The sequence below is a fragment of the Calypte anna genome, chromosome 5A, assembly GCF_003957555.1.
Source record: "Calypte anna isolate BGI_N300 chromosome 5A, bCalAnn1_v1.p, whole genome shotgun sequence".
NCBI classification, from domain to species: domain Eukaryota; kingdom Metazoa; phylum Chordata; class Aves; order Apodiformes; family Trochilidae; genus Calypte; species Calypte anna.
Window position 1 is genome coordinate 4,109,693 of NC_044251.1, and position 23,073 is coordinate 4,132,765.

The 23,073-nt window shown below is 41.8% G+C and overlaps 1 protein-coding gene across 10 annotated transcripts in view; it reads left to right on the forward strand.

The window, feature by feature from the left end:
- The first annotated feature begins 2,046 nt into the window (after positions 1-2,046).
- The window catches only part of PHF21A (PHD finger protein 21A), a 128,586-nt gene continuing 107,559 nt past the window's right edge, over positions 2,047-23,073 (forward strand). Inside the window, exons 1-4 of one of the 10 annotated variants that reach the window (XM_030452186.1) lie at positions 2,048-2,519; positions 4,470-4,512; positions 14,588-14,719; positions 14,796-15,006. The gene's annotated coding sequence lies outside the window, so the exon portion shown is untranslated. Of the gene's footprint in view, positions 2,520-3,272; positions 3,380-3,730; positions 3,750-4,469; positions 4,513-14,587; positions 14,720-14,795; positions 15,016-23,073 lie in introns of those variants that run through there. The other 9 variants (XM_030452187.1, XM_030452185.1, XM_030452189.1 and 6 more) reach the window with 9 other exon arrangements.

Below are 23,073 nucleotides of genomic sequence, written 5' to 3' on the forward strand. Positions count from 1 at the left end.
GCAGCTTTAAGAAAGGCACAAAATGTTTTAAGGTTCACAGTTAAATCACCTAAGAGCTTGGGAAGCAAATGGAAAAAAAAGGAGGTGGAAAATTAACAGTACTTAAAGAAACAATGGCTTGGGAGCCCAACTTTGAGAGGGAACCTTGCTGTAAATCCCTGCTCACGCTGAGTACACCAGAATCCACCAGAGGAGAAAACTCTGCATTACTGCCCAATTATGACGAGTCCCGAGTTACTCATCACGGCTGCTTCACGGATTCAGTTTCACAACATAACGCTGAGTTCACCACAGTTCCGTGAAACACTTGCAACGCTTTCCTTCCCGACTCCTGAACCGTTTTGCAGAAATAGCGATGAGAGAGGCTAATAATAATAAATAAATAATAATAATAATAATAATAATAAAGGTATTGCATTGTATCAAATCCCGGCCTTGTGAGTGAGCTCACGCAAATCCCGCAGCGCTCAGGACACGTCCCGCGGCTTTACCAATGGTGGATCCGCTACGCCAGCGAGGTTTTCAGTGTTTCTGAGACTCGGGAGAGGTTCAAGCGCTCGGAACCGCGGAGTGGGTGCGGGCCACGCCTGTCACTTGGGAGACTTCACAGCGTTACCAGGGCTGGCCCCGCACAGCCCGTAGTGCGGAGGCTGGGAAGGGGGGCACGGTGGCCCCCAAGCTGTCGCCTCACAGCGACACAGGGACTCCCCAAGCAGGGTATGACCCCAACACCCACCCGAAAAACGCCGTTTTTGCCTTTCACCGCAGAAACGTTTCGAATTCACGCCGTGTAACTTCACCGCTTCGAACCTGCCTGTGAAACTTTGGGACTCCCCACGATTGTGTTTTTGGGGAGGGGAACTAAAGAGGAAGGGGGGAAAAAAACAGGAGAAAAGGGAAAGCTGATGCGGTGCCGTTCGCCGGTGCTTTCGCGAAAGCAAATGGCAGCATCACCCGGCACTTGAGCAGTAAGTTAATAAATAAATAAGCGAAACCCGTTGCATGAACAGTTAAGGAGCGGCGAGAAGAGAGAGAGAGAGAGAGAGCGAGCAGGGAAACCCTGCCCGGCCGCACGGCTGCGATATTTCTGCGAGTGACATGGCAGGACCATCGCTGCGCCGAGGACGGAGAGGAGAGAGGGTGGGAGCGAGGGAGGGCGGGCAGGCAGCTCTTAACGGGGGCCCTCACGCCGCTCCTGCGCTCCCGTTCAGGTCGCTCTCCCCGCCGTGGCGCAGCAGCGGGGACACCGCCACGGGGATGAGGCGCTGGCCCCGCCCCCCCCCTCCCGCCGCCGCCGCCGCACCGCAGCTTCCTGCGCGCGCCCCCCCCGCACCCCCCTCGCGCGGCCCTGTTGCATCAACTTCCTGTGCGGAGCCCCTCGCGGCGGGGCCCCGCGCGGCTCCTCCCGCCCGCCCCAGCTTCCTGCGCGCGGCCCCGCGCCCACCCGGGAGCGCGCCCGCCCGCCCGCCCCCGCCGAGACCCGCGCGTCGGCCGGGCGGGCGGGCGGGAGGGGGGGAGGGGTGGTGGCGGGGGGGAGCTGCGCGCTGGCCCAAGCGTCCCCCTCACTCACTGCCTCGCCTCGCCTCCCCCCCATCCCTCCCTGGTCCCCGCAAGCCCCGTCTGGTATCGGCGGGGCGGCGGGCAGTGCGGTTGGTCGGGGCCCCCCGCCGCCGTGGCCGGCGTCGCCGCTCCGGTAGAGTTTGGTGCCCTACTTCACTCTACTTTAGTTTCACTCACTTTACATCCGGGCTTTTTCCCTAGGCAATGGAAGCCGCAGCACAGCCCGTTCCTTAGGCAAAGGGAAATAAATTCGCCGCACCGACACGTCAAGTAGTCCCCCTCAAGAGGAGCCGCCGAGCCCGCCCTCTCTGCTTCCCCCTTTACTCCCCGGCCTGGGCCCGGCCGGCGGCGCCCTGCCCTCGTCACTGTGGATGGCGGGGGACGGGCGTGGGTCCAGTGGGCCGGGCTCTTCCCGTCCCCCGCGTGCCTCCGGCCGGGCCGGGCCGGGCGGGGGCGCGCGCGGCGGCGTGTCGGGAGCGCGCCGCAGGCAGGCAGGCAGACAGGCAGGGAGGCCGGCGGCGGAGGGATCTCGGAGAACGGTGCTGCGGCCGGGCCGGGTGAATGGGATTGAAGAAGAGTTCAGCTTCTCGGCTTGTTTTTGTGTCACAGTTTCTCTCCTCCTGCGCCTCTCCAGCTTCGTGCCTCCCTCCCCGCCCGTCCCCTCCTCTCCGCCGCAGGAGGAGCCCCCCGCGGAGAGGGGGAAGGAAAAGGACCCCACAGAGGCGAGAGCGAGCGAAGAGGAGGAGGAGAAGGGACCAACCTACCATCTTCCACTCCTCGCTTAGCTTAAAGAAAGTGAGAGGAGGAGAGAGAGAGAGGCGCCCAGAAGAGGGGGACAGGGAGGCCCGAAGGAGCGGCGGCGCCGGCACCTTCCCCTTATGAAGAAGAGTCCTCCCCCTCACAGAGAGGTCCTGCCAGGGGGACCCCGGCCGGCCCGCAGCAGCACCGCCGCCAGCAGGGTGTAGTATCCCACCTTTCGGATTCGCCTCCTCCTCCTCCCTGCCCTCCCCCCCCCCCTTGCCCCCCCCTTTCCCCCCCTCTCCGTTACCGGGGTGCCGTCGTCCCCCCCCCCCCTCCCGCGCCCCCCCCGCCGCCGCGGGGCTGGGGGAGCCCAGGATGGCGGCGGCTTGCCCCGCACTCTCCAGCCAACTTGGCTATGAAGAGCAGCAACTTCGCCGCGGCCCCCGCCCCTCCCTCGCAGGGGGTGGCGGTGGGGAAGAGCGGAGCGTCCCGGGGCGCCGCCGCGGCCCCCCCAGCCTCCCCGGCGGGCGCAGGCAGAAGTTTGCGAGCGGGAGCGGGAGAGGTGGAGGAGGGTGATACTTGGGGTAAAAGGAGGAGGTGACACATTGGGGTTGGGGGGAGGAGCAGGGGAAGGAGATGACACATTGCACTGGGGATGGGGTGGGGGAGGGAGGCTTATCCCCTCCCCTCCGGTTTCCTTCAGGATGATTATTTCCAGGCCCTTTTCTCTCCTTCGGGTCCTTCGCCGCGATGCTGTCGGGGAAGTTTTATTATCTGGAAAATGATGCTGCTTTCCGTGATGGATAATTCGTAGTATAGCTGCTGCAGCGTTTTTTTTTTCTCCCTCTCTCTTTTTTTTTTTTTTTTCCCTTCTTTCCGTTTTTTTGTTTGTTTGATTGTTTTTTATTTGTTTGGGGTCTTTTTTTTTTTTTCTTTTTTTTTTTTTTTTTTCTTCTCTTCTTCTTTTCGTTCCTCTTTGTGGCCCGAGCAGCGCCGGGAAAATTCCGTTTCTTCTGCAACTTGTTATTCTGGGGCCGGGCCTGCCCCCCCTGCCCCTGGTGCTCCCCTTCCCACACAGGTACGGAGCTCGGTGCCGGGGCACCGTCGGTGTTTCCCACTCCTGCTCCGGCACTGGGGACTGCTACTTCTTCAATTTTAATTTTCTACCTCCGTCCTGCGTCTCTTTAGGTGGAGTGGGGCTGGATGTGGAACTCTGCCATTTGGTGTAGTTCTCTTGTGCATGTTCCTTTCTTAACTTGACTTTCTGCGGTGGGTGATTTTTTTGTTTTGTTTTTTGGGTTTTTTGTTTTTTTTGGGCTTTTTTTGTGGTGTTGTGTATTTTGTTGGTTTTTTTTCTCTTTTCTTTATTATTCCGAGCTTTGCTGTCAGTAGAGCTTTCCCCCCAACCACCTCTGCTGCAGTTTTGTGGGAGCTGGCAGGATTGTACAGTAAGGTTTTTAGATGAATTCTTACTGGATTAATGCATGGAGCTCTTCACTCAACTTCTTCTCAAGTGTCAAAAAATGAGGCTATGAACAGATGTGTTTCAATATGGAGAGATTTCCAAGTTCTTAATTCTTGGGGGTGGAGTAAAGAGTGCTATTGGAAGAGTGGCTTTTGTTTTCGATTGGTGAACAAATGTCATCACATTTCAGTCACGTGCTATAATATTCTTTGTTCAGCTATTTAAATATGGTATCTGCTACACCTGTTTCAACTTTTTAATTGTAAGTAATGGTAATTGCCTGCAAATCTTAAAATTGTAGATAGGACCACTTCCTCTTTTTCTCCCCCTTCTACTCCCTGGATGTTTGTTTGGGCCCAAGCACTGAGCTTGACAATGAACTTTTGTTCTCTGTGGGGACTGCATGTAAAAGGTCCCACTGGGAGAAACAACTTGGCACATCTTGAGAAAGTTGTGTACTGTGATGCACAGTAGGTATGAGTATGGAAAAATCAGGGGACCTGTGCTCAGTAATGTCAGGGCTATAAGGGTTAAGCTCCTTTGGGCCTGTTGATTGTTACCAGGTTAAAAGAGCAGATACTCCTGTTTAGCCATGTAGACAGATAGATCTTTCTTGTTTAGCTGTAGAATTTTAGGTTTGAGAAATAAAAGGGATTTTGGCTGCCTGTTTACTTGCTTTTTTTTCCCTCTTTTTTTTCCATAGTGCTCATTTCTAACAATGAAGACACCTGCTTAGTTTCAGTTCTGTAAGTCAGCTTCCTTTTGCTTTCCTGTACTTACCTGGAGCTAGCTGATGAGGCAGGATATGCTGTGTAATGGGGGGAATGTTTAACTTTTCATCAAAGGGGCTAATTTGGAGGCTTAATTTGTGAATAAATTAACATGCTTTTCAAAGCCTTAGAAAACAAAACAAAACCCAGTCCTGGAAATCTAAAATTCATTATTTCTACCCTGTCAAGGTGTAATTCTAAAACTTTTATAAAAGGCTTGTTAGTGATTGTGTATAGCATAACTTCATTTATGTTTAAATAATGACTTAAAATTACTAGTAAGTAGAGGGTCTTAAAGACACAAAAAGATGTGTATAACTACCCATATTAGCTGAAGAAGTTAATTACCACTCTAGTAGGAAGGCCACAGGCTCTGGAAATTTTATTTCTATCTGCTATATTTCACAATAGCTGGATGAAACATGTTTCTTTGGGAGCATTTAAAAAAATAATTTTCTAGAAGGGAATTCTGTAGCTCAGCAAAGGGAACTTTAAAACTGTTTAAAGAAACCTAGGTGAGTGTTTCACATGTTTTTAAAACCGTTCAGCCTTACTGTGGCAGTGAAATTAGATTATTTTAGTATAGTCACATCAACTAGGAGTTTGAGCTGATGGCAGAGGTGGTATGAAGAAACCTTTTTATTCATTGATTTCATGTAGTATGTCTCATTTCAAGGCCTTAAGAAACTGGTGGTCCAGCAGAAGGTAAATGCTGCACCAAGTACTTACCACCAGCTGGATGTAAACTCTGCCATACCTCAACTTTTTAGCTGTACTGACTTGAGTAACAGGACTTGGAGTGGGTTCCCTTAAGAGATTTTAGTGATTTTTGGGTTAACCAACAAAGCTCCCATGTTGTATCATTCAAAATGTTGCATTAGGGAGTATTTTGTTACTAATAATGATTTTATCAGTAGTCACTGTAAGATTCCTACCTCAAAGCTTTTAATCTTTGCTCTTTTCTGTATACATCCTAACGGGGATTTGTGGGACAGAAGGTGCATTTGAAAGTAGTTTTCTTCCTGCAGTGAATGAAAATCCAAAACATTCCTTCAAAGAACTTAAAAGCATAAGTAGGAAACTGAAACTTATGCTGCTCAGAGAACAATGTTTTCCAGCTTTAACAGTTAAGATCTCTCTGTTCAGTTTAGGTTTTGTAAGGATTTCTCTTCAGCCTAGGCCATTCAGCTTTAGCTGTGTTTCAGGCATGGGGCCTAAGTGGTTCTTACTCAAACTTTTTTTAGAGATGAGTATTTTTGTGTTTCTGATAAATATCACTGTAGAAATTATAATTAAAAAAAAAAATCCGCGGACTGGTTCTGTACAAAGAAGGCAATTTTCATGTGTTTTGGGCTTGTTTTACTTTTTTTGTTTTTTTTTTTTACTTCTAGGAAAATGTGTTTTAATGATACCCTAGAAAGTTGTGAAATTCTGTGTGCAGTTGGAAAGCTTTAATAGTCAACGTGGCTATCACTTGGTTATTCATGCAGTTTGTTTGGTTATAATGGTTTCTAATGTAGTAAAGTTTGTTTGTAGTGGTTATAGCTGTACATGAACATATCATAGCTGTTCAGTTACTTTATACTTATTCTCAGAGCCCTGGAGAACTCAATTCAGTGAAATGAATCCATGCTACTGGAATTTTATTTACAACAGAGATTTCTCTTTGAATTCCAGTTTATCAGAATTTTGAATTCCAATTTATAAGAGTTTTGATGGACTGTTGTTTAGTTTATGGGCAATTTTGTGTTGGTACCAGAAGCTGAACATCATGTGAGAAACACATGTTGGTGACCCAACCTTTTTGCTATTGTTTTGGGTTTATTGTTCATTGGTTTTTCTTGCTTAAAATCTTCCAGAAAGAGCTTTGTGGTGTGATAGGGCTTTGATTTTTGAAGGGCCATTACATAGTGATGTGAGCTGTAAAACAGATCAGCATTCAGGTGACACTCCTTGTGTGGAAGGGGCAGTGCTAAAAAGCTGTTATTAAGCTTCTAATAGTATTTCTCCACTGTCCCCTTCATCCTTTATGCTCACAACTGTGCAGTCACATGTGTAGCTGTATACTAGAAGTGTAAGGACTCCACAAAAGACCTGGCTCCTGTGTGTTCGTGAATTGCCCTTGTTCAATTGCTCTGTGCCAGAAAGCAGCTTACATCCTGTTTCTGATGTATTTTAACTGCACAAAGGTTATTTAGGAAGAAACCATATACTGGAAAGCTGGGGCAGTGCACAGAAGGGTTTTGAGATGTCTGCAGAATGGAAGGGACATGATCCTTACTTCTGTACCCTGTAAATAGCGAGTGAACTGAAGGATAGTTTTTGTAGTTATCTTACATTATTATTTCACTTTCAGTATAGCACAAAGGTAGTGCCTGGCTTGTGCTGGTGGTAAAGCTGTGCATTACACAGGCAGAGAAGTTTATTTACATCTGGGGCAGGGAGAACTTTATATTTTCTTGTTTTTCTTACTGCAAATACAGTCTCATTAAAGACAAACAAAAAACCCACCACACCCCAAAAACCCAAAACAAACCCCCAAAAACCTAAAACAACCCCCCAAAATCCCACACTAACCCCCTGTGGTTTTTTTAATAGGTTTTAAATAATTGATGTCTTTTACACCTTACCAAGTTCCTCACTAGACTGAAATTGATGAAGTTACAGTTTTAAGTTTGTTTGACGCTGCTTTTGTTTTATCAAAACCTCAGGAAAGCAAAGTGTTAAGTGTAGATACAGAATGGCTATGAAATGTACAAAAATACTTAGAAATGTGCTTAGTGCTGAGGAAAAGTGCTCTTGTATAGCAATCAGACAATTAGAACCACCTGTCATTAATACAGTTTTTTAAGCTGTATAAAGTCCTGACAGGTCCCTTCCTTGAGTTTGTTAGGTCTGCCCTAGCAAGGCCCCAGCTGTACTACAGAATCTTTTGTTGTAATACTTTGATCATTGCAGGCTTTTGAGGAAAGAATGCATTACTTGAAACAGTCTTCTTTGCAGCATTTATTTTCTCTTTGACTATTTATATCTTTTTAATATCTCTGTTGGAATTATCAAGTACTCTGTGTCTTAAAAGCTCTTTGCCTAGACCTGGACCTGTTATTTGTTGCCTCTTACCTGAGATTTCTTGTTCACTGTCATTGCAAACACTTGCTGTTTGATTAGAGATTGTATGCTCAAAGTGTGCTTTAAAACCCACCAGAAAACATTCCCCTCCATACTGATATCCCCCCAGCCCTAGCCTGATATTTGTTGTTACTGATGGGAATGCATTTATAGATAGTACATAGGAAATGAGGTTCTGCTTAATGTGAGCTCTGTTGCAGGCCGTGTTCATGCAGCTCCTGTGCTTTTTTAATGTCAGATTTCTTCAAATGTGTGTTTTCCAGATTCTGCCCTTGCACCTGACAGTGCTACACTTGTAGGACAAAAGGGAATGTTACCAAATTCACTTCTGCAGAAATCATGATGTGTGCCTCTGAAGTGAGGGGAATTTACCGTTGTGTGTGTAATTAGAAACAGGTTTTGAATATGTAGCTGGTGTGCTTCTTGAACAGGAGTATGGATACACAAATGGTTAAAACAAACAGGGCCAAATTTGAGCCTGTGACTTTGAGATGGCCTGTGCTTGGACTTCCAGGTTTCCAGGCCTGAGAGAGGAGAACTCCAGCAGGGCAGCCGAGCTTACAGTTGGTTCTGTTTCTTTTTTTTCTTCCTGCGAAATACAAGCTGTCAGGACTTGAAAGGGAGAAGGAACATTGATTCCTTCCCTTGTTCCCTTCCAACCCTGCAGATTCAAGCATCGTTAACTATGTGGATCCTGAAGGCAGAATAGTTGCAAACAGTTAATAGATCAAGTGATATCCTATTGAAGCTTTAAATTATTTTCACAAAAGTTCTGAGTAATTGCAATAATTATTTTCTGATAAGCTGGCTGATAGTAACTATGGCAACAGCTGTCTTTGGCCTATGGACAGTATTGCTGTATTGACAAAACCTTTAGGTGCTCCTGAGACCTCTTGTCTCTGTAGGACAGTGCATCAGGACTGCCTTTCAGGTGACTGAAGTGTCACTGTGTTTCTGTTGAAATGGGATGCTTGTCTTTCTTTTGGGTCAGTCTTGGTCTTTTTTGCATGTTTTTGCAAGTGCTGCCTTCTAGCCTAGAAATGCTGCACAGAGTGTCTTGTTCACAAAGATTAGCGAAACATAAGTACTTAGATTAAACTATATATGCATATTATTGTTTCTTAGTAATATTGTTAACAAGCCAGAGCTCAGGGAAAAGGGAGAGAAAAGAAAGGCGGACTTAGTTGTTTTGATCCCTGGTTGTTTCCTTCCTTGATTAAAACCTCCTTAGACTGGTAGGGGGAGCTGCCCTTCCCTTTACTGAACTAAAGTATAGCGTATTTTTCTCTGAGGCCTGTGCTGAGATACTGCTATATAATTTTCAACTAAGCACTGCTGCTTTTGAAAGATAGGTAAGCTCCAGCTTCAGAATGTTGTAGAAACTGAGGAAGAGATGAACTTGTTTCTAGACCACTAAATTCGGGACAGGGAGAATGTGCCCTTCACCAAATACACTTCTTGTATTGATATTCAGAAGAACACTCTTTAATATGAATAAATACAGCATTTTTAGGAGGAAAATATTCTTGCTGCCATGGCCCATTCTGCATACTTTGAAGTAGCTGAACTGCTGATATACTTCAAAAAATCTTTGTTAGATGATGTGTATTTTTACAGAAATACTTGTCCTCTTAACTTTGACATATGAGAACTGGGTATTGATCCAGCTTGCCTCATAATTACAAACAGTGGTCTCCCTGTATGGTGTATGTTGCTTGCTGGCCTGTGGAAACATGCAATATGGCCTACATCTGGTCTCATCTTGAGTCAGAATGTGGTTTGTGGAAACTACAGGCCCCAGTTGTGCAGTGCTGTGTTTTTAGCTGACTGGCCTGCTGGGCTTGCAATGTACTAATGCATCCTGGGACCTGTAGTTTTCATCAGCAGAAGTTGGAAATGTGAGGTGGCAGCTTAAAGATGCTATAAAGCTCTGGGAACTGAGGCATCAATACCTGATGTGGCTCCTAGTTGGTCAGCTTAAACCTCTGCACTTTGACTGTGTAGCAACACATTTTTATTTACCACTCTAAGAGAGTTTGTAGTAGAGCAGGGTGTTCAGGGAAAAGAAGTCTTCCAACTGCCTATGTGATTTCCTACACAGAATAAATTGACATTTGTGCTAATACTTTGCTTCACCCATGATTGCAAATATCCCTGTGGCATTCTGGAAATTTTTAATCTTTCAAGGCAACTTGGTGGATGGAAACATTTGGCAGGAGGAGGCGGCCTGTGGTACTGACAATATGGCTGCCGCCTTCCCCTCTCAAACTGCTCTCCAACTGTCACATAGGTGTCTGTTGAAGCCAGGGTGAGTTTCAGCAGTTTCCCTGCCGAGGTCTCCTTGCTCTGCTCTGTTTCTTGAGCTCCAGTGATGACGATGTCACAGCAGCCTGAGGCAGTAGGGCAGGGGAGCGGGCTGGTGTTCCTGCTGTGGGGGCTACTGACGTCATTGCTGGTTGCCATGGAGACTTGGGGTCTCAAACTCCAGTGCTGGTGTGTGCAACCAGAAGCAGAGTCTCTCTGGTGGTTTTTTGTCCATGGTGTTTTAAACCCCGACCACCAGGCTTGAACTCACATTGAACTCGCCTGAAAGGAGGTGAAGTGTTCCCAGAGTAAGGACAGAGAATTGCTTATTTTTCATATCCCCAAGAACTGTGTATTTTCATGCAAGACATTGACTAATGTTTAATGGGATTTGCTAATTTGATTTCAGTTGATAGTCTAGGAGCAAGTTTAGTATTCACTGTAGTTGTGTGCCATGTTTTGAATACTGCTGTTTTAATTTTTATTAAAAAAAACACTTACCCTGGACGATTTCTTTGTTCTTCAGTTTGTGTGACATATAGATTAAAAAAAAGATTTATACTTGAGTACCAAACACCATGAAATAAACCTTTTATATATTTTTGGAAAAGTTAATTAGAGCTCCAGTCATGTGTGTTTTAAGTCCCACAGAAGTTGGAGATGATATCTGGATGCCTAAAATCAGAACCTTTATAGGTAGCAGAAGGATCAAGACCTCCAAACTTCTAATGTTAGAAAGTAGCTTCTCTGTATTCACCATATTAGCTTACATCTAGGTCTGTGTGGCAATTCTTTTTGTAGTAAATGTGCAGAAATTTCACTCAATATAAATTTAGAGTGCATATTTGCTTCATGGTTGTGCAAAAAACTGCCAACAACTCAATGTAAAGTTGCAGTCTCCTTCACCTGAACAGATGATATATATGATATTTAGGTGGTAATAGTTTCCTTGAGGCAGGGAATGTATTTTGTCAGCACTGATGCATTGTACACACTGTACAGTGCTGATACTTCTGTTTAAAATAGATTCAAAAAGGTTAATCTATAAAGAGATTAATTTAAAACCTTGCATATGCTATAACCCTAAATGGGTATGTAAACAGCTAGTAATTCAGTTTTCTTTGAGAGTTCCCAACCTCTTTGCAGGAAGTGTGGAGCAAATTGCTGACAGGACACATGAGCAGCTGAAATAGTTACTATTAGTATATTGGCATGATTAGCAAGGCAGTCATTGTTACCATGCAGATGAAATTCCCTTTCATTGACTGATTTAGCCTACTCAACAGGCAGGAGAAAAGACCAAGATAAATCTATATGTAGTGGAATGATGATGTATCTTGTCCTTCAAGGACATATTACCCTTTACAGAGCCTGTGACTGTGCCCTTTGTAATGCTGCTGTATCAGGGTATTCTAGATAAGGCATGTGGGTAATAGGGATGTACAAAAAGGTTTGAAGCATAGTTGCAAGAAAAACTCCTCTCTTAAGTACTTCTTATCTCATAAGAGCAAATGTGTCCTGATCTGGGAGGAAATCCTGGCCCTGCTCAAGATGATGGGAAGCTTCCCAGTTGAATCAAAAGGACCAGGTGAATCAAGAGTACCAAGATTTCATTCTTCTTCTCCCCACCAAAAAAAAAAAAAAACAAAATAAAATGTAGTTTTAAATGGATTTTGCAGAGCTGAAGCACTTGTCAAAGGCTGAAGAATCCATCATCTTAAGATGATGCTGCTGGTCTTTGGGGGATCTCACACTAGGTACTATATCTCCTGGTGGCTTTGCTGTTCCTTTAAAAAGTGGATAATAATGAGTTCCTGCAAGGCTTTGTAAGAATTTGGAATTTATTTATTCAGGGATTTTGTTTAAGTTGCTTTTACATAAAAGCCAGGAATTAGTCCTTGATGTAGCCAAGGAATGTTTTTTGTTTCCATCTCTTCCTTCTTGCCAATGTGACAAAACTACCCCAGCTGAGATGCTCAGTCTGAAATTTGAATAACCTCACTTGTGATGGATTAAAAACCCAAACTAAGCAAGCATCAAAAACCAACAAACCTTTTTCATAACTTTTATAGAAGGAATACGTTGGCCTATATTACTAATAACAGAGCTTTTTGATAAAAAAAAAAAAAAAAAAAGGCCACTTGTCAGTGACCTCAAACAGAAAAGCTGTGGCCACCGGAGCTTCCCTTATCACCCTTTCAGGGAGTATGTTCTGGCTAGGAATAAAGTTGGATGCTGTACCAAAGTGTGCACTGTTTCTGAGCACCAGGTACCTGTCCTTGAATCAACTGTAGTTCTTGTCCCAAGGAGGAATCCCACCATACCATCCCCTTATTTTGCATTCTGGGACAATGCTGATGAGGAATTGTCACCATGAAACTGAGTCACAGATTTCATTTCCATTTCTCACCTGAATTCTCCATGTTTCACGAGCTCTACTTTTCCTTAGAATTTTGTTCTCTAAAGTAAACATGGAATTCTCTGCCTTCTGCATAATTCTCATCCCTATGTGTCGATTTCCTGACTTAAAACTCTCATATCTTCTCCCACTTTCTTGCAGGAGTATTTGGATGCCTGTCTGTTGATGCACAACTGTAATAGATAGTGCAGAGTTTGATTTAATCCTGTTTTTCCTGGGATGATCTGAACTTTTTTACAACTGGTCAAAACCTGGCCTGTTAAATGTGTACCCCAGGTTGGTTCCTCAGTGCAGTAACAGTATTTCAGCATAGGTCTGTGACTTTGTGAATACCAATACCTGAAGTTGTTGTTTTCCCCTGACATTGTCATTGCTACAAAACTTCCTGAGTGAAAATACTGATTTTAGATTTGCTCCGTCATGATGTAAGATAAACATGTATGATTCCTCAGATGTTAGGATCTACTTTCTAGTTTCCTTTTTCTAATTTACCTACCCTTCTCTGCCCATGATTTTGTCCAGAAATATAGACCTTTCTTTATACCTTGTGTAGTGTTCATATAATGGTTTATTTAATCATCATCATGTATATAAGCCATCTTACTCGAAATCTTTTGAAAACTTTAAGGAAAGATGCAAAAATCTATTAAGTCCTTGTTTGTTGTGTGCAGAAATTACTATATATGAGACATTCCTGTACTTTTCTCTTGTGTATATGAGAAACTTAACAGACACTTCTGCAGCTTCTTGAGGAACTCTTGCATAATATTGGAGAGGTGGTAAATACTAGCTGCATATTTTTCCCATAGTTTTTTCCATTTCCCCACATATTCAGGATACATTTTAAGCCTTCAGCTGAGCAGCCTCCATTGTGTTATGATTGAAGTTTTTTTTGCTCTACATTGCTTTCCATGCTGTGGTCTTTGATAGTCCAGTAGGTAATAAGGTCTTTTTGGGGATCAGAAGTTGTATTAGAAGGAACTTAAAATCACACAGTTAACTTCCATGTATGCTTCTGGTTTTCAAATGGCATTTTTTCCCTTTTAAAGTGTAATAACCAGAGTCTAAATGGAGAGGAGCTGGGATTTTTCTAAAGGGATTTTAAAAGGAAAAAAACCCAAACCCAAGCAAACAGGTATCCTTGAAGCAACAAGGAAAGTAATATATGTGAAGGTGATGTAATGAAAGGAATGCATAAGAATTTCTGTGTGTGGAGAGAGATGTGTTTAAGTATCTTTTCTAGCACAGCAACAGAACCATTAAAAGTCTGGGCATTAATTATTAAATAAAAGAATTTGTTTAAAGAGTAACTTTGCAAAGAAGTTACCATACTGATAGGCACCACACTGATGCCACAGTGGTGCTTTGATTGTAAACATATTATTGGGAGTGTTATCTTGATATTAGTGTGGCATATACTATTTTACTACTGTTTTAGTGTCCTGCACTGTTTTGTCTTATCTGAGGGTGTGCAGTTATGTTAAGTCTTCTGGCCATGTGGTGGCTGTCTGCATTTCCTCCAGCAGTGTTGGAGTGGGGCTGTTGTGCACATGGAATCAGTGGGTCCCAGGAGGGCAGGTGAAGATCATGATTATGTTGGTATGAGGGGATGTGAAAGAAGAGGGCCTCTCAGCAGCACATTACTGCTTTCTCCTCTTGGTGAAGCACCCTGGGGATAGGTCCTGTTGCCTTGGGAATAAAAATAATATGAGGGAGAGGAAAAATAGAGTGCCACCAGCAGCCTCCTTCAAACTGCCAGTCCTTTTGTTGAGAAAGCATAATTATACCATGTTCCCTCATTCCATTTCGCTCTCAGCATTGTGAAAGTTGAAAATTGATTCCCTCCCAGTTAGATAGTAGCCACTAAAAATGGATAAATCCACAGTTTAGTCTTCCTGCTCTAAGTAAACAATCAGTTAAAAATCCGTGGCAGTAAGTGCAAGTAAAAATGTTTTGGACGCTTTGTTTTTCGGGTAGATGAGGTAAACTTTCATTGTACAGTAGTCTTAACACTCAGCTTTTTCTTCCATTAAACACTAATTGTGTAGTTGTGTGATTCCATGTTAGATTGGCACAGTGATTCAGTGTTATGCTTACATGATAAAGCATGTAAATCTTTTTACCTATACTGAATAATCATGGTTTTGAGAAGAAAGGAACTTCTATTAAGTGTATGGTTACTTGAATTCTTCCTTTCAGATTAGTGACTACCATCAGTACTCCCACACTGACTGTGACTACCCCAGCTACAAATACCATTCTCCAGATGCTACAGTTCCCATTTGTGTGGTTTTGAGGAGAAAGAAGAAAAAAAAAAAAGGCTTTTAAGGGGTAAGGAGGGAGACTGTAATAAAAGGGGAAGAGAAGACGGAATTTGAGGTTGATACCTGTGCCTGTGTGTTTACAGGGAGCAGCGAGAGTGCCAGCTGACTGGACTGTAGGGGAAGGAAGATCAGAGCACATCAGTGAAATAATTTTGGAGTGCTTCCTGTTGACTTGTTAATACTGCATGGAATTTGGCCCAGACAATCTGCTGTTGTGATTCAGCATAGTTTATTCACTTGAGTATAGGTGTGCCTGTTGTTATTTGAGAATCTGCTCTACTTGAAAGGTAACAGGTCAGTCTGGTAAGTAGTATTATTCCCATGTTTCAAAGTAGAAACTGAGGCAAAGACAAACTGATTTATTCTGCATTACAGTAAAATTTTTTGAGACCTTAAGCTAGGAGTGGAAGCCCTCACTCATTTGTTTAATCTGGTAAATTGCCTGCTTCCTTCAAGTCTATCATTCTGTGATTCTGTGAAGTCCTGAGTGTCATCATGTTGTAAAAAAAAACAAGCCTAAAACTGATTTGCTGATTAAGTGTGGGTGGTGTACCAATAAATAGTCCTTGCCCCAAAGGAGGTGAGATTCTTGTATAACTGGTTGTACAAAATAAGCAGGGTGCTTGGTTTTGGAAGTTTTGGATATATCCTTGTATTAGGTTATCTTGGGTTGAAGAAAAAGTAAAGTTTGAGTGGGGATGGAAGATACTCTGATGCATAGTGGAGATAATAATCAATAAATATGAATTTGGTATCCTGTTAAATATGAGTTGCACTGGTGCCAGGAAACAGTCCTGAGTTAAGTTCTGCAGAAACTGAAAAAATATAGGAGGAAGAGTGGTGGTGGTAGTTGTTGCTGTAACTTTTCTTGTCCACCCATCTAGCTCCCTTGCATTATACTACAATTAATACAAGGAATTGCATATTACTGTGTAGGCACAATTATGTTTTTTACAGGTATGGTTACATTGGCACACATGCTAAATGTGTCCAGAGGCTGAGAGTTAAGATTTTAGTGCTTCCATTTACTAAATTGTAACATACCCAGAATGTACTTTGCATATGACCAGTGTGTGAATGAAGCTCCAATATCTTTTCTGCATAATATCACTGTTTCTGCACCAGGATACTTGAGTCTGGTACAGAAGGACTTAACATAGGGAGTTGCATGGAATGGTTCAGTGCCCAGCAGAAGTCACAGTGAGTAACTAGTGTCGTCAGTGCTGGTCTTAACTGCTTGTTAAAACAATTTGCTGTGCAGCTTCTGGGAGCAGAATTCTCCAATCTTCCCAAGTGAGTAATGTTCAGAGACAGGTATCTTGTTTAGTTATTTTGGAAAAAACCCTTTTCCAAGTGGAAAATCAGTAGAGTCAGCGAGACACAAATTTTTCCATCTGTCACATCTGGCTGGGTCCAGTGTTGCTTGCACTAACTTTTTAGTACTGCTTAGCAAAGATGCTGTATTCCAGTGCAAACATGAAAGCTGTGGCTTCCTTTCTGTTATGTGCCTCACTTAAAAGTGTGAGTTAAAAGTGTGAGTTTGGTGCCTAGAACTCTATGTGCGTGATTCTTTGACCACCCATGGCATTAGGCTCTTGGCCTCCTGTGGTATATTGTATCATGATCTTTTAAATGCATGTCTCTTGTTCTGGAGTATCTCTGGTTGCAGCTGTTAATGCCACTGCTTGTTGTATCTGCTGGTGTTTAGAGTATTTGTGGAATTTAGGAGCTTTGGTATGTGTCCCTCTAATGTTTCATTAGAGTTGTTAATGTTTTGCATAAGCCTGGGGTTGGCTTTCAGCAATAAGCTGGTTTTGTAGTCTCTTTAGTGAAGTGTTTTTATATTATGACATCTCAACTCTGTAACTGTGGAAACAGCATCAAGGCCAAATGCAAGGGAGCTTCACTAGCAACTGCATCTCATATTCTGTGATGTGACTTCTGTGAAGTAGAGTTCTGGTTTTGGTTCTGGGGGTGCCCTAAATAGGGAAAGGAGTTAGACTTGATGATCCTGATGGGTCCCTTCCAATTTGGCATATTCTGTGATTCTTGATTTTATAGGTGGGTGTAATGAAACTTTCAGGAGCATCTTCTTGGGTTACTAGTTTAGCAATTGGCATTTCCTGTTCATGTGCAGTTAATGCCACTTACTTAACCACTGCTTGAAGAGTTTTTTCTGAAATAATTTTCAGGTACATTGCCTTGGCATTAAAGGCCTGAGATGCAAAGACTGAACATTGGATGGCACTGCATTTTTCAGAAAAATGTTCAGTTCTTGTTCTCCATGTTGCCAAAGGAAGTGATTTTGCTTTAAATGCAATTGTTATAGAAATGTGAAGGAAACCAACATGAGAATGGTGTTACAGCCTACATCATCACTAAGATCAGAGGCTTGGAATTGTGGGCAAATGGGCATAAATATGGAGACACTGATACAGTTGCCCAGTTCATCTGTCATCTCCATGAAGCCTGTGTTTCAGAAGAAAAGAAGATACATCAAAATAATTTTCTGTAGTTTGGAATATATTGGGAACAACTGAGTTTAATAGTTAAAGAAGTATCAGTAGATACAGGGGAGAGCAGAAACTCCTCTTGAATATAGGAGAGCAAGAGCATTTGTTTTTTGTTGTGAGCAAAAGAGGTGAGTGGCATTTGAGAGGTTTCTTGGAACTGGTTAAAGCTCTTTTGTACCTTGCTTGCTACAGGAATTTGCTCTTAGTAACAGATAGGGCACTTTAGAAGGAAACTTTCCAAGTTTCTGAATGACAAATTATGCATCTGTGATGGGTTTTACTTTTGAAGAAAAGGGAAATGTTGCCCCTTGGATGATCCTCAGAAGCACCGAAGCATGAATAAACGTGGTACACGTTGCATACATGCTGTGATTAAAACTTGTGTTTCTCTTGGGGATATCAACAAATCCAACCTGAAGCATTCACCTCAGGACAGTGTGGAATGAGAAAACATCTAGTAAATTTGAAATTCTCAGCTAGAAATAAGGGTGCCAGTTTCTTTGAATTGTTAGTTTGTAGTGGTGTTTGCTGCCTATGTAGTTCACACAAATGATCTTTAGGATGACAAGGGCATTATCTTTCAGCAGGGCCAACTTAAATACTATTACAGGCCTAGGTAACAATCCACCTCTTCCAAAACAAATGAAAGAACCCCAAACCAACCTGTGTGATTGTAAGCAGAAGGTTATTTAAATAACCTTTCAGTGCAGCCTGAAATTCTTACTTTGTTGGGTTTTTTTATGTGACTCCAGATGTTTCTTGTGTGAATTGCATTGTGGTCAGCTTTTAGTATGTTGCCTCAATATTTTTATATATTATTATTAGTATATGATATATATTATAATATATGTTATGTACTATAATATTATTAATAATATTATAATATTTTAATTGAGGCAACATCTTTGTCTTCACAAAAGTGATCACAAAGCTTCTGTTCTTTCTTACACAGTTTTATCCTTGATACTTGCTTGTTCCTGGTAAGGATGATAAGCTTATTTGGTACCTCCATCTTCACCTTGCTGCCTACAGCAGCAGTAAAAGATAGTGTGTACCAAACACTTTTTTTTTTTTTTCCAGCCACATTATAATTTGGGCTCTAGAGGAAGAAACTTTTGTGTTTCTCACAGATTTAGACCTGCTTGTTTATCCTGCATGGCTTTCAGCTTGGCTATCTTCAAAAGCTCATCTGTCAGAAGAGAAGGAAGCTGACAATGATGAGAAAGCAGACGTTCACCAAATTGTTTAGGCAATTCTTTCTAGCAGGATTAGCAGTACTTCCTAGCAGAATTCTGTTTGATGTTTGTCCGGGACCTCAGCTTGAAGTTATGTGTTTTCTATGACATTGGTACTTCTTCAGCTAGACTTCCTTACTAAAGAGGAAGAGCATCCAGTACTGCTCCAGGATGACTTTGGCAGGTTCGGTTTTCTTGGAGAAAAGTCAGACATTCATCTACATGTTCCCTTTGAATCCATTGGTTCAGGATATCTTTCCTCTGGACAGCTGGGAAAAAGCCAAATTGGTAACAATCTTAAATGGATCTTGGCAGTTTTTTCCAGCAAATATCCATGGCTTATGTCTAGTGCTGCTTTCTGGGTCTTTCTTGGTTAGGAGAGACTGTGTGAATCTACTTGGGGTGACATCCTGATTAGGAAGAGGACTTGTAGGAGAAGTCAGCAGTCTGACAGGTTATGTAAAAACAAAAAAATCCCTCACCCTGGAATATTTGATTATGTCTTTATTTTAGCATTGCATTATATTACATGATAAGCATGAACTAGTTTAATTTCTGCTTCAGAAGTCACAGTTTCTGCTTTTCTTGTTTGTTTTTCATGCTTGAATTATAGCCTGGTTTATTTACCAGAAGTACCAACCTCCAAAACAACCCCACACATGTACTGGTATGGCTGTTCAGTGTAAGAGCTGACATACTGTGCTGGACCAAATGTCCATCCAAGTCAGCATCTTCCCTTTATCAGTGGCCAGCAGCAGCAGCTGACTGAATGGCATAGGAAATGAGTGAATTTTGTCAGCTTCTGAAATATTAACAGTAAATTTCCGAGAGAAACTTGTTTAGCCTCTGCCTGAGATGGAAGCTACATTTGGGCTATTGCACTGTGAATAGCAACATAAAAGTGTTTATAGGTAAACTTGTTTGCTGCCTTTTTGATCTCATTTATGTATCTGGATTCTACAGTGTTTCAGAGTGGTGAAATTTTACATAAGTTTAACTGTGTTTTCTGTGTGCGTGATGTGTTGATGTGAGAAAAGTAGTTACCTTTCTTTTAAACATGCTCCCTAAATGTCATTCCTCTCTCTACTGTTTCTAGCTCTTCCCTTTTGGAAGTGAAGCAGCCAGGATTACCTGCAGCCTGCATCACAGCAGAATATTCTCTGTTTTGTTTCTAATACCTTCTGAGATTTTCTCTGACTTACGCTGCTGGGAGTTGAACTGTTTGCTTCCAGTAATCTCAATCTTTTTTGTAACTATTAAGGCCTGGTTTAGACTCATCATTGTGTATTTATAGCTAGGATACACAGGACAATAAAATGACAAATGAAGATCAGTCATTTGGTATTATCAGATTCCCTATAACTCTTTGAAGTTTGCTTTAGTTTTAACTGTCTGCAATAATGGAAAGCATCATGATCTCTGCAACTTTCATTTTTGCCAGATCAGTTAAAAGTATGTTTGCAGACTCAGTCCCAATGCTTGTTAAGGTAACTTCCCTGCTTTTTGACTGTTTAGTGTTTTCTTTATTTTCAGTCTTTTCATATATTCTTAAGAAGGTCCTCTCTTGGATTTTGCTCTAGGCTGGTGTGAGGTATACGAATGGTTTCCTTTTGGTTTTGATCCAATGTGGTGTATGAACCTTTGCTGTTCAAGATGTATGTGTTCCAGTGTCCCTGTTCTTTTGCTTTCAAGTTTTATGTCCAAAAGCTTTATTTCATTAAGATTGCAATCTTTTTATCTGACTGCTTAGAAGAGAGTGTTCCTCAAATAGCATTTTGTTTTTTCTTTTTTTACTTTGTTTAATGATAGTTTAAATGACCATTGCTTTGTAAGTTTTGCACTGTGAATTATGAGACTTCTGGTAGGCAATGGCATTTCCAGTCTCTTTTCAGTTCTTTCCTTTTCCAGTTTTTGTAAATCCCTGTCTTGTCTTTTCTATCAAGTCTGTCTAGTTTTTGTTATGACAAGCTGTAAATTTATTTTTTTATAAATATCAAGATTGTCCTTTCATTGTCTATGTAGTATTTTCATGGATTTTATTTGAAATTATAGTTTGAAAGGCAAACATTGAGCTTAATGAGGGATATTATGATCAGTTTCAACTGTCAGGCAAAGAGCATGTGTTATGTCTTGGCAAGTTTAATCCTTGCTGATGTATGTCTCAGTTTGATTTTTTTTTTCTGGGAGTTTGTATTAACTAGTTGAGTTTTTAGGAAAATGGGAGCAAACTCTTCTAAGAGAAGGAATATTGCTGGAAAGTTCTCTTCTTTTGAGAATTGCACTTCCACATGTGACTTTTCTTTGCTGCTTTAAGTGTTGATTTGAGATTAAATAATTAGACTGACAGAGTAGTACATGTGTTGTTTCTTACCATATCTCAGAGTCAGGAGGGAGGACTGTGACAAACTGCACTTTTCTCCAGACTTTCAACTTGGAGAGCAGGAAAACTGAAACTTCATGCATCAACAGGCAGGTGTGACATCCAGACTGTAACAATTTACCTGCTGTAGGAATTGCATCCTTTGCTCAGTGTGTACAGATTGCACAGATTTTCAGGTACCCAGGTGATTTAGATTATTGTTGGGAGAATCCCCTTTCAACTTCCTTGCTGTTTGTGAATTTGGTGATTACAGTTTTACATTATTATATTTAGAAGCTCTTAGCATCTTGAACTCCTGTGTGGGTGCATACTTGTGGTGCTTGGCAAGTTGTGGAAAATCTTTTTTTTTTTTGTAGGTTAGTATTAATTTGTTGTGGAATTTGAACAGTCCCTAGTGTACTGTGTGACTGAGCAGGAATTTAAACTGCAAAAAGTTTCATAAAAATTACTGTTACCTTGACTGCTTGTGTAAGAACTTCTCTGCAGGTTTTGAAAGATGAGTGACCATTTTAAAATGTTCATGAATGAGAAGTCTGAAAAATGTGGTTTGATGGGGTTTTATTATATTACAGTTTTCTTTTGTGGTTGGTTGTTCATTTATTTTTCCAGCATATGTAATCTAAGCCTTACTTGCTTGAATTTTCTATCTTAACCTGGACTAGTCATTGCTTTGTATATTAGTGATATTTATTCAGACACTTCTAAGAACACTCGAAGCCAAAAAATGAATACTTGCATTGTTAAACCAAAACCCAAATATCATTATTAATTGTGTGCTGGTCTTTGGAAGATGAAACACTTGAAGTGGCTTGACCAGAGGCTGTTTGGATGAACTAGTTCTGAAATTGGTGACACATGCCATGGCTGATCCCAGGGTCCTTTGGGGCACAACCATCCTGTCCTCTTCAGAAAAATAAGTACTAATGAGCATTCTTCCAGGACTGGAGTCTGTAGTCTATATGAAAGGATGATATTTACAAGCCACTTCCCCCCCAGAATCTGTGCCAGATATTATGTGCTTTTTAATGCAACTTGAGAAAATAGAAAAGGCTGAAATAATTTAAACTCTTAATGCTTCTCTAATAGATGATTTTTAAATATGCTGTTTAGCATGGGTTAAAATTACAATAGGGGGCATTATTCACTAGCAGTTACTTCCTAGACATTAAGTGCATCTTGTTTTGGAGTTCTCTAAAATGCTCATGTTTCTTTTGGGAACTTAAATGCCTCCTGGTACAGGGATATGTTTTCTTGCAGCAGAGGGTGCTGAAAAGGGCTTGGGAAGTGGTTCCCTCCTGCTTTCCTTCTAGGACAGCTGTTTCTTGCAAGACAATGGATGGAAATATCCTTGTAATTTAGTTCAGATATATTGTGCAGAGTAGAGAGGAGAAAACAACTGCTCAAATTTTGAGATGAGAAAACAATTCTATAATGAGGAAAATGGGTCTTTCTGAGGTGCATAGTTAAACTTAATATAAACTTGGTTCTCACCTGCCCATCTTTTTTGTGTTGCTTGTTCTCCAATAGTAAGATCTTCAGGGTTCTGTCAATGTTTTATGTATGAAATGTGTCAGGGTTTCCATTGCAATGTTATAGTTAGATCATTGTTTACCTAATTATATCTTACACTGGATTCTTTGGGAAATCTCTCTTTTTTACATTTTTGTGGAACAATTCCTGAAAGGAACAAATGGTTGTGATGGTTTTCATCTGTTTGTTTTGATTTTTTTGTATGGATTTAAGGAGAAAGTACAATAAAACCATTTTTGCCTCCAGGATTCAGATAAAGTGTGCATTTTTGTACTTGCCTACCTACTTCTAAGTTTTAGTGTTCTTTAAAATATATGTTCAACCTCTAGAATATGACTATTTTTTTGTCTGAAAGTGAATCTTGAAACTTTATGTGTACCTTAGTTCATGCTGTTGTGGTTCCCCAGTAGCTTTGTGACACTCATGACTTTTGCATCAAGTACTTTACTCAAAATGTCATTCAGACTAAAAGCTAGGAGAAAATGTGGGGTTTATCTCAGTATTGTTCTACCTTGCCTGAGTGAGGAAGTTCATGCTATACAGAGACAAAACTTTCTTTTTGTCCTAGTGTTGCAAAGCTACAAGGTAGATTGGGAATCTGAAGAGCACAAAAAGGGTGAAATAGATAAAATAAAATGCTTAAAGTAGTTGTCAGGATTAGCCTGACAGAGAAATCGAGTTCTTTATAAGAGAACACTTGAGG